The sequence below is a fragment of the Marmota monax genome, unplaced genomic scaffold (genome assembly GCF_021218885.2).
Source record: "Marmota monax isolate L192 unplaced genomic scaffold, Marmota_monax_Labrador192_F-V1.1 WCK01_AAM20220418_F8-fsc00141, whole genome shotgun sequence".
In the NCBI taxonomy this organism is placed as follows: Eukaryota; Metazoa; Chordata; class Mammalia; order Rodentia; family Sciuridae; genus Marmota; species Marmota monax.
The window spans coordinates 4,585,825-4,591,660 of NW_026692981.1; the positions used below are offsets into that span (position 1 = coordinate 4,585,825).

Here is a 5,836-nt window from a genome sequence, read left to right on the forward strand (position 1 = left end):
CCAGCAGCGTCCCCAGACAGATTGGCCCTCTCCTTGACTCTCGAGAGCAAGGGCATCTCCACCATGGCTTCCAGCACACTCCTATATCTGAGTCACATTCCAGAACCAATCTCTGACCAGTGGGTTCGGATCATTCTTCAACCTATCGGCACCTGCCCAAGAAGTCCTGCTCTGTGTGGGATGCGCAGGTTCGTGAATGAGAGCATGCTCCCAGGGAAAAGGAATGAAGGCAAGAGCTGGCCCTGGAGGGCGCCCGCAGTGACCACTCCCGGCACCAACGGTCGCCACGGGGCCTTCCGTGCACTGTCAAGGTTGGCTGTGTTTTTTAGTTCATCTGTCACACATGTGACCTAGAGGGCAAGTGCCTTCACCAGGACAGGGCAAAGCAGCCAGACTCTTTGTGGACACTAAGCGACACGCAGGACTTCGTTTAGGGAGATGAGAATATCAGCGTTGGATATTCAGAGACTTGAAAGGAAGAATTTGTAGAAATAGATTGTTCATGTGCTCAGAAGGAGTGTGGCTTCTCGTCAAGACCACGACGTGTGGTCTCACTAGCTGCCCTCTCTCCCTGCACGTGGGGCCTTCCTCTGCCCTCTCCCTGCCTCCGATCGGCCTGTCGTGAGTGGGCACTGGCTGAAGGACAGCCGTAGCATTCAGGTCCTGTTCAAAGGGTCCTGCCCTCTCCTCCCCTTGGGCACAGAACCGCACTCTGGGTTGGACCTGCACCTCCTTCCTGAGGTACTCCGTCTCCCCAGTGAGTAGCTCTCTCCCGCTCTGTTTTCTTGGCTCAGTTCCCCCAACTGGGCTCCGCTCACCCCTTTCCTCTGCTCTTGCTGTGAAGACTGCCCCAAGGATGCCCTGAGGCCCTTCCCCGCACCCACAGGGTCTCTCCTGCCTCTCACTTTCCTCCACTCACTTTGCCCAGGCACGCGATATCCTTGCTCCTAGGCACCCCAGGAAGTAAGACCGTTTAAATTTATTTTTACTTCTTACATCTCTGAACTCATCCTTGTCGACGTTTTTCCCAGACTTTAAAAATGCCCACAGGGTCACATTCAGAACCGAGGTCACCACAGAAGCTCAGATGCTGGCAGGGAGCCAAGGCCTGAAGAAATCATGCCGCAAACTTGCATCTGAGGTCACGAGTGGCCTGTGTTAAACCACAGCGGGGACGAGGATCATGTCCCCCTCCCTCCTGGGCCACCTGAGAGGCTTCCCTTCTCTCTGGCCTTCTCTAGTGGCTCTGCTCTGGGTCAGTTTCTGCCTGGGAATGGACCAGTGGTGACCTCCCCAGGGGAGAGGGAGGAAGAGTGCAGGCCGACTCCTGCCTAGCAGCCCTCCCTGCTCCATTTCCATTTCCCCTGAGCAATTTCACAAGTCCCCAACGCTGGGTCCATGTGGGGGGGGGAGCCTCAGGGGACAGCTCAGGGGAGGGGAATGAGAGGTGGCTGGGGAGAGAGAGGAGGGACAGCCAACCCAAGGCTGGTGGACTGCAGCTCAGCCAGGGAGCCAGGAGCTTCCCTGGCCTCAGGGAGCCCTGTATGTAGGAACCCCAACCCCCCCTGCTCTCAAGGCCCTCACCAGTCCTTGCCGGGACCCCAGCAGCAGCGAGATGGACCTGTCTCTCTCAGCCCCTCCAGGGCAGAGCTGGCGCTGGGGGCTGTGCATTCCCACCAGCCCACGTTGGAGACTTGAACACATCTTCCCTGAGGAAGAGGCTACACGGGCAGGTAGGTTGGGGTGCTTCCGAGCCTGGACTCTAGGGAAGGCCCCCACACCCTATGTAAGGCAGAGTCCAACCCACTGTCCCCACCACATGGTGCCTTAGCTGCAGACCCAGCCTCCAGCCCCAGCTGCTGCTCCTGAGGTTACTCCAGACGGCTGTGCCTGGCAGGGCAGAGCTGGGCCCCGAGAGGAGCCAAATGGCACCTGGAATTTAGACCCATGCCCTCTGCTGTGTTCAGATGGGACGTCCCGTGCCGCACCTGAAGATCTCCTTGTCAGCCTCTTCCCCTAAGTGCCTCCAGCAGGTTCCTCCTGGTACTGGACAAACACCAGTTCTGCCCATGTCAGGGATCTCGTCGATGGAACTGAAGACAAGCCTGCGGCTTCTCACCGCTCACAGCTTCTTGATCAACCTCCGTCAGGATGGGGTCAACAGCACCGGTCCCTTGCACTGTTTGCTCTCTGACCGCCACAGAGTCACCGTGCTCTTTGGAAGCAGAGGACAGTGGCCCCAGGTTATTTTGTTCTGCAGAAAGAAGGTCAGAGGATCACCCTCACCACAGTGAGATCCCTTCGTCCCTGGCACTTCCTTCTCATGGCTCGGCCCCAAGTCTTAACAGCCCTTCCCTAACTGATAACTGTCATTCTAGAAACCACTAGTTATGAAATGTGCCTTCGCTCCACACTTGGTTTGTTCCAGCAGATTTCTAATCTGAAGCTAGGGATCAGCAAGTCACCCCTTAGGTTGGCCCTGGATGGGGTGCGGGGTCCTGGGACCACAGCTACGGGAGCTGTGGGAGCTGAGACCTGTATGGGAGGCCCCATATTCAGGAGGAGCACTGTAGAAAAGCCCCCAGGGTTCCAAGAAGCCCTCTTTAGAAAGTAACAAAGTTAAAGACGATACTTTCCAGATTTCAGAGATTTCCCAATAAAACCCGAATCCTTCCTTTCAAAAAGTAGACCAGGATAGTAGTGCGGTCGTTATTAAAAGGTCCAGCGGTTTAAATTGCAGGCATCAAAAATCATCCAGGACCAGCCTGTCCTCTGGCTCTGTGCCCACATTGTCATTTGATTAATAAGAATATACATTTCCCTGTCCTGCAGACTATCAAGTCAGGAAGGAGAAAGTGTTGAAGGCCGCGTGGGGCCCAGGAAGAGGGGGACTCTACTCCAGTGGTCATTTCAGCTGCACATGTGGGGACGGTCCCGTGCTGGGTGCACACATGCTGAGAAGATCGGGCCGTGGTGGTCTCTTCTAGATTCTTCTGCCTTTTGGATACAAGGTCCCGGCTTGCTCTCCATGCTGCCTTGCAAAGCTTCCATTTGTCTTCTATGAAAATCACTCAGCTGCCCGCCCAGGGTGGTGCTCTGGGTGGACGTGCTCACGCCCAGCCCCCATGGGCAGTCCGTGGTGGGCCTGCACCTCTCTCTCCCAGGAGAGGGGAAGCAGGAAGGGCCGTCCACAGCATGTGGCCACCATATGCAGATGGAAGCACCAGGTGGGTGGCAGTGTCCACCACCCATCCTTCTGTCATGAAGATGGACACTTGCTACCCACAGACTAAAAGCATTTCCCACGGACTCAGCTGAAATGTTGGATTCTGGCAGATGATTTGCAATCTGCTTAGTGGGACGCTGACAGACAGAATGTTTACTTCTCAGAGTGAGAGTTCCTCATTCTACCTTTTGTGCCTTTTTTTTTTCTTATGGTTGTTAATCAAAACCTTTTAACTTTTAATTTTAAGTGAAAGAAGATAGCCTTTGAAAATTTGTCAATCACTTCTCTATCCCAGAGCTAGCAAATCCTCTGGGAGGTTTCCCTTGATCTGGGACACATAACTTAAAGTAAAGGAGTGAGTCCACAAAGACTCTCTGGTGAACTGGAGTGAACTGGCTGTGTTAGTCTGTTTTCAATTACTGTATTGAAACACCTGAGCTGGGTACTTATAAGGAAAAGAGGTTTATTAACTCCTGGTTCTGGAGGTTCAAGGCTTGGCCGCAGTGGCAAGGACTTCCCAGCACATGACATCACAGTGGTGGGGGTGCGCACAGGGGGAAACCACGTGGCTAGACAGGAAGCCAGAGTGCAAGGAGGGGGTGGTTGGCTCTTTTTGTAACAACTTTCTCACCAGAACTAACTCCAGGCTCCACAGGAACTACCATTGTCCCTTTCCAGAGAAGCACCCGCAGTAATTTATGGAAAGTCTAGAAAACAAACCAAACCCTGCTCAGCAGAGGGAGAAAGAAGCCCTTCTGGCATAGCTGTGGCCAGGCCTGCAAAGTTCGCCAGGCCCAGCCAAGGGACAAGAGAGGTGTCCTGGGGAGACCCCTGAGCACCAGAATTGCACACCAAGAGCTGTAGGCCTGGGGAGCCCAAGGTCTGGGCCAGCAGGGGTGGCGTCCCTGGGGGACAGGGCACCCCAAGCTGCAAGTGTGGCCCTGCAGTGAGAGGGTGGTAAGGGCCACTCGTGGGCTGCCCAGGGACTGGTCACGTACAGCTTGTATCTCTCCTGGAGGTGTTACTGCCAGAACTAGTGATCCTGACGATTTAAAGGGAAGGACTGTGTGTCCTACCAACCTCTGGAAGCTCAAGTCAAGTTTAATTTGAAGAACAAAAGAACACAGCCTCACTTGTATGCAGGTGGGACTCTGGTCACTCAGGCTAAGTTAGAATTAAAAAAAAAAAAAACATAGAGATGGGTTAGTTCTGATTTGGCACAGAAGAACTAACCAAGTCCAGATTAATCTACATCCTTCCTAAGTGCTGGGAGGTTAACAGAAGGACACACGGCCAGCTGCCAATCTGGTCACTTCCACTGTCAAAACTTGCAAATCCTCCTAATGCGTCTTTCTTTTCAACTTTAAAGAGCGTGTGAGAGATGTGGCACACGCCTGTGATCCCAGCTACTTGGGAGGCTGAGGCAGGAAGATTGCAAGTTCAAGGCTGGTCTGAGCAACTTAACAGCCTTTCACCAAGAAACTGAAAAGAACTGAGTAAGAAGAATCCCTGAGTCCAATCATCAGAGCTGAAAGAGGGAGAGAAAGAAGAAAGAGAGAGACAGAGAGAGAGAGAGTCTGAAGATTTAGGAGGATGCAAACGTTAGCTCTGAATTGGGATTTGGAGACTAAGGCTGGATTTCCAGTTTTCCAGTCGGAGACCTCACTAGGAGAGCCCGAAGATAACTCCAGAAATAAATCTTGGTTTTTACCCTGATGCTGGATCTCTCTCCCAAGCTCCTGCCCTCTTTATCTGACCGCAAGGCCTTATCTCCCCCAGGATGGCGCCCTTCAAAAGCAACATGGCCAATCAAGTCCAGATTAATCTTGGGTTTGGTTTGTTTTCTAGACTTTCCATAAATCACTGCGGGTGTTTCTCTGGAAAGGGACAATGGTAGTTCCCAGTGAGTTGCTTCAGGCCCTCCCACCAGCCTCTGCCCAGCCAAACCGCTGCCCCTCCTCCTGGTTCTCTGTTTGGTGAACAGCACCTCCAGCCTTTCCTCTGGGCCAAAGTCCTAGAGTCCAGCTCCTAAAAAATGCCTTCTCTCCTGTCTCCACTCCCACCACCAAGGCCTTGGGGATCTTCTCACCTTCATCCTCGGTCTGTCCGTAGTCTCCTAATGGGTCCTCTGTCACAGTCTCCTAATGGGTCCTGGCCTTTCCGCTGTCTGTTACCAGAGCAATCTTTTGAGCACCTAAGTCTGGTTTTGCCATTTGCTCCTGGGGTTCTCTGGGAACTCAAGAGGGGCTCCCTGCCCCTTGGCTGTAACGAGGCCCGTGGCCTCTTCTCCGGGTGTCACTCACACCTGCCCTCAGGGCCACCACCCTCCTCCTTCAAGCTCTATGACCAGCCACCCAAGCCCTGGGAGGTCCCCCACCAGCCACCTCTTCTGCGTGCCCTTGTTCTGCCATCATGGTCCTGGGTCCGTCCCTCTGCTTTTGACCTGGTGACAACCTACATAAGAATCCAGGAAGACTCTTCTCTCTGTGAAAAGGAGCACCCCAGATGTCCCCCACAGAGTGCTGGGTGGTTTCTGTCCAGCACTGCTGACACTTCAGAGCAGACCTCTGCATGGAGTCCACCTGTCGGTCAGTCCCTGTATTTGTGGAA

At 53.7% G+C, this 5,836-nt stretch overlaps 1 long non-coding RNA gene across 1 annotated transcript; it reads left to right on the forward strand.

Annotated features, from left to right (window-relative positions):
- The first annotated feature begins 1,460 nt into the window (after window positions 1-1,460).
- Window positions 1,461-3,594, forward strand: LOC124097808 (uncharacterized). The gene is made up of 3 exons (XR_006853378.1): window positions 1,461-1,733; window positions 2,077-2,267; window positions 2,833-3,594. It is a non-coding gene; the product is annotated as an uncharacterized LOC124097808 (long non-coding RNA).
- The last annotated feature ends 2,242 nt before the right edge of the window (window positions 3,595-5,836 follow it).